We start from the raw sequence: 6,000 nt of genomic DNA, 5'->3' as shown, positions 1-6,000 counted from the left end.
TTAATTTTTTGTCACTCAAATTGAGTCAAAGTCAAATTGAAATTAGACAAATTGTTATGTTTAATGTTAGAAAAATTTATTTCTTGAATTATACCTGCACATTGATACGACCTGGCAATCAGCGCAGCTGTATCTGTAGCAAAGGAAGCAATCCGTCCTGTGATGTGCTCTAAGTCAGCAAGCTATTAAAAAGCTTCTGTGTGTTTGAGGGATTGACCCATTTTACAGTGTTGCCGTCTCCACCAGCCAGTGCCATCCAACAGCTGATTGAGCTGTCATGTAATTGGATGTCACAAGGACTGCATTCATAGGGTTTCAGTGGAGGAATTTGGAGGAGGAAATTTTGGTTTGGAGCAAGAGGGAAATACCCAGAGATGTTAATGTGCACTTTCAAACTTATGGTTCCCATAGCAAGAACTTACTTGTGTGAAGCTGGGTTTAGAGCTCTCATTTGCATAAAATCACAGTACAGTCCAGGCTAAAGTTTATTTTAGAGAGCAGGGCTTTCTTTATTTTTTTTCTCTGCTGCCGAAATGTTTCGCAGTGTTGGTGAATTCCTAAACACCACTTAATTTTGGGTTAAAATGCGTTGTAACTTGCGTTAGTAAGATTGTAATGGGTATAATATTACCAACATTTTATTAGTAATGGGTTATATTACTGCATTATAGCAAAAAGCAATACATTACTGTAATTGCGTTACTTCTGTAAGTCGTTACTCCTAACACTGGTTACCAACTGTCTGATCATCTGACCACTTGTGTTTTTGCTGTGTATAATGTTCTTGCGTTCCCCAATCTCAGTAATGGCTTTGGTGAGTAACGAATTGCTTTGTTATGAAAAACATCTGTGTTAATAAATAACATCATCTTGGTGTTCTCTAAGCATTCTTCTCCAAAACACCCTCTACTACAAACAACAGACGAGCAGCAGTGTTGCAGGATACATGCAGACAGGAAGGATTTTTACAATGAATCCCAATGCAGCCTAAGTGCTACAGTTTTAGTAAGTAGTGGAGTGAGCTGACTCTCTAGTTGTTGACCTATAGCTACAACAGCAGCTTCTGCCATCTGTCCTTAATATGTCACAGCAATCATCCCATATTTATGTGCTGCAGGTTGTATGTCCTACATGCATTTTTTCCTCACACCATCTCTCTTACAAGTGGGATTAAAAGTGGAAAAACTGATCATGTGACTCTGGGTAAAATACCAAAAGGTCACAAATAGTGACTGCTAAAGATAATTTCTCCTCATGTTTTCTTCCCTGAGAAAAAGGACAGTCAGTTTGGCCTTGTTGACCAGACTTGTTCCCATAGCAACCAGTGCTACTGTCGAATGACACTATCACTCTGTGTCTTCCATTCTTTGTCACTTTTTCATCATTTTTCCGGTTGTTCTCTCTTTCATCGTTTTTCGAAATGTGGAGTCTGCTTCTAATCTCCTTCTCCCTCTGTCTGAGTTGGTCTTTATCTTGACAACCCCACTTCCTCTCTGCAGTACTTATCGGAGCATCTCTCTCCTCTCTGATTTAGCATCCCCCCACTACTTTCTTTTCCTCCATACTTCCTCCTTATTCTGCTCTATTCCTGTCTCTAATCCTCTCAACCCTTATCTTTCCCTGCCCTTCCTCTGCATCACAAACTCTTCCTCCTCTTGTGTTCCACTTCAATTTAATTCACAATAACGCAAAAGTGCTTCGGAGAAAGGGATTGCAAGACTTTTCCCCTCCTTTTTCTGTATTATTTCAAACCCGAGCACATGCAATTTTCTTTCATTTTGCTTTCTCAGCAGCAGCACTTGAGGGAAATAATATGGACAGAGTGCAATATTCCTAATATGCATTTGTTGGGCTGAATATAAGCACTTAGATTGGAAGACAAACAATCAACAGGGTAATATTCTAATTCCACACACCAAAAAAACTAAACCTAAACTTGTTTCCCATGATAATGCTGTACACACATACGTTGTGTTGTGCTTTGATATCTGTTTGGTTTACTAACCAAAATACAGCACTGCTAATTCAATGTACTGTAATTACAGCAGATTTGTTAGTGGTATAACTCAGTTGGAACATGGATAGTTGAAGGGTGACATTTATGCTCATTACAGCAGTAAGCATGCTCTGAAAAATCCCATTTTCTGTGTGAGTTGTTATCCTGATCAAAGTCAAGCTAGGTCTGATATCTCGTCCCACGATATTCAAACTTGACGAGGTAAAAAGTGTCTTGCGATATCAGTACACAAGTGTAGAGCAGCAGCCAGCATGACAGATGAGTCTGACTTTGACCTCGAAATTCTCATAGAAGATCCCCCCCGCCCCCTCGCGTTCTCCAAAATTGAATCGAGTAAATTTTTGCAGAGCGGTAGCAGAAGAAAAAAGCTGCCTATTAGAGAGTATCGCCGCTCTCTCTCTCTCCCCCTCTCTTGGCTGAGACACATGCATCTGCAGCGTTCACTGTGGCGCTGTCTCACGCAGACCACTCTCTTTCCCGTTTCCTTTTTAAAAATGAGTCGGGAAGCGGACAGCAAAACCTAACTTGACTTTTAATGATATTCAACAAAGATAATGTTCTCCCTTTGTCCTATAATGGTCATAAATTGATAGTGTCAGGTTGGATGCTTAGATCCAAGTGCAGGAAAGCGAGGAGTGGCAGCAGTTTGAATAAATAATAATTTAATGGAACACAAAGAGACTTACAAACGTGTATACTGGAGAATATAATCCAGAAAAACAGGAACACGGAAGGAACTGGGAAAAACTCCAGGAACACCAAAATACTGAATAGAAGACTGACGATGACAAACCATCAGACACAGAAAGCACACAGACTAAATCCAAATATAAACGAGGGTGAAACAAGGGACAGGTGACACAATGTCTGGGGAACAGGCGAAAGACATCAGTGCAGGACAGACAATCTCAAAATCGGGAAAACACAAGACAGGAAGTAAAACAAGACATGATATGGGAGAAACAGAGAGGCTGCAAAATAAAACAGGAAACTAAGCATGAAACCCTGCCTGGAAGGAGCCTTTGGGTGCAAAAAACACAGATAAACGCATTAAACATTCACAACAAGGTCAAACACAGAAGACAGAAACATGAGACATAAAACAGAATGAATAAACACAATAAAACAGGAAAGAACTACAACAGAAACCCACAACCGTGACAGTTGGTGATTTACGGAGTTTCCTAATGGACAGAAAGATTTACTTGATGCTAAAGTGGTTTGTGGTTAGTAGTTGACTGTGCTGACAGAACTGGCCTCAGGGACTCTCAGGCCCATGTTGGGCATATTACCACTTGTACAGGCCAACTCTGTTTATTTTATGTAACCGATGTGAGAAGGTTTACTGTACTGTAATAGAACTGATGATTAACAACCCAGTGTTATAATTTTGCAAAATTTTAATGTCTTAAAACAAGTGATGTCTTTCAAAGTGTTCAATGCACAGATATGTCTTAGTTAGGAGTCTGTCAGTTCTGTCTTCTCAGGTTGCGCAGCCACTAGTCCAGCCTGTCTGAATCACCTAACATTAGAGGGAAACAACACAAACGGATACATATATGTGCTGGGTAACCTCCTTCAAAGACATCTTTACATGCAAACAATACAACCTAAATTACTTCAATGTTAAACAGGTCATAATCAAATTATTTTAGCTATTAAATATGGCCTAACCTAAAATGCCTATTTTAGTAATAATAATAATATATAATAAAAATAATGTCACCGGTCTTATTTTACATCCGATCTTTCACACCCGGCCGGAACTGCTTCTCTCAGCGAGGCGCAAAGCTTCGCCGCGCCGTTAACTCAGTTCCTGCTGTTGACGGTAATAACGTAGTTACTATTTATTTTCAAACCTCATACAAACACCCTTTGTTCAAAAGTATTATCACTGTACATTTAAACACTACAAAGTTACGTTACAACTTTGGTGCAAGCGTCCGTCCCCGAGGCTTCTGTCTATGGCTAATTACCGTATTGGTCCGAATATAAGACGGCCCTGATTATAAGATGAGCACCCTTTTTCAAGACTAATTTTGGGAAAAATACTTTATAAAAGCCAAATATTGTTTTCATAAAGAAAATAATTTTATTTGAAAATAATTCTAATAAAAACACATTGAATAAAACAAGGTAGGTTGTTATTTTTAACATCTTTTGAATAAAATAATATTTTCAATATTTTTTTAGATGAAATTGTCATTTAAATTAATGGTAAATATTTTCAAGGCCTTCAGCTAAATTACTGCTTTGGTAATGGGCATCCCATCATTCTGTTTTTCAGTCACGTAATCAGGGTACACTCCTGTCAATCTCTTGGAAGCGGCCGCTTTTGAGGACCATGGTAAGATTTTCTTTGGCTGTTTGCATTTTTAGATGTGTAACATCTCCATGACAACGCCTTGTTGTACTTCCGTTCTACTTCAGACTTCCAGGCTTTTTGTAGCTGGATATATCATTTGTTTCGTCTATGTATGAATGTGGATAACTTTAGTGATAGTGAGACGCTTGCTACAGTTACACTTCTAGTGAAGAATCGGCGAAAACACGTTTTATTTCTCTGAGTCACGGCTTTGTTCTAACGCCGCTGGGCTCTCTCTCTCTTCAGTCACTCCCTATCTCTCTCCCCCATATCGTGCTTTCGGGCACTCGTTGAGGCTCCGTCTAAAACTCTGCTTTTTGCTGCATTCAACATTAAAATAAAATGGATTATGGATCATTTTATTTCTATAGTTTATAGCTGAGTTCTCTATTGGCTGTTGAAACAGGTGACGTCCCTTACGTTCTGCGACTTGAACAGCTGAAAGTCTAGACCCCGATTATAGGACGATCCTACTTTTTCAGACTTTTTTCTAGGAAAAAAAAACCTGTCTTATGGTGCGTTCTATTATTCTCAACGAACCGACTCGGACCTCGGATATGACGTCACTTCCACACTTCAAGCGTTCTCGTATGTTTTGCGCAAGTCGGAGAAATAAATAGTGCTTTGATATGTGACTGGGTTTATTATTATGGTTTGTTGCACAACATTACAATGGTCAAATCAAAATGTGGCTATTAAATAATCAGAAGAACTATGACAACCCTTTTGTATAAGGGCCAGCAATCAAGAATTGAACAACTTTGTTGCAGCTGCTAACAAAGACTACTTTACTGTTAGATCCTACCGATCACCATGGACCAGAAACAGTTTAACAGTTAAACAGTTTAAACCAGAGAATAAGGATCAAACAATTAGGACGCCTTGGAAGGTAGGTGGTTGCTACGGTAACAAAAGGCAGACTCTCCTGGCTGCCTTCAGTAGCTAACGTTAGCTAGCTGACTGTTTAGACAACGTAGCTACCATGGATGTGTTAAGCAATGCACTGTTAAAAGTTACCGCGACAACAATGGCTTCTCTTTAAAGGGGTATGGACAGTTTTCTTGGATGGAATCCAGTGGAAATAAGGACGAGCCTTTCTTTAGCATGTGCAGCAGGGCCGTGTAGAGACCTTTGGAGGGGCAGGTGCTCAAAGTATAAAAGGGACACATGGAACAAGGCTTTAAATAGGGCTGTGCTAAAAATATCAATACATCAATATATTATAACACATTCCTTTCTGATACGTGTATCGATACGAATGCTTCTGTATTTATATGGCAGCAAATGTTGTTATGCAGTTTTGAAAAAGAATCAGAATAGAAAAGACCATTTTAAGGTCAAAAGTTTAAAAAACTATTTTCTTTGCACCTATTAATAACTCTGGAATTACAAACTGAAGTGTCTTAAGTTGTCCCAATCTGAAGGCTTTTTCTTCTCTGTTATACAGAATAGTAAAGAATAGCTGTTATAGTAAACTCTGTCTAGGACATCGTCATTATTCAAAATCAACGTGGCCCGTTTCGTACAGTACAGTATAGTTTTATTTAATGCCTTATCAGCATATGTGGCTATTTTCATGGCAAAAACTGAATAAAAAATAAAAAAGTTACATTTACAC

Source organism: Perca fluviatilis, chromosome 7 (genome assembly GCF_010015445.1).
Source record: "Perca fluviatilis chromosome 7, GENO_Pfluv_1.0, whole genome shotgun sequence".
Classification (NCBI taxonomy): Eukaryota; Metazoa; Chordata; class Actinopteri; order Perciformes; family Percidae; genus Perca; species Perca fluviatilis.
The sequence above is the reverse complement of the archived record's forward strand: the minus strand, read 5'-3'. Positions refer to the sequence as shown.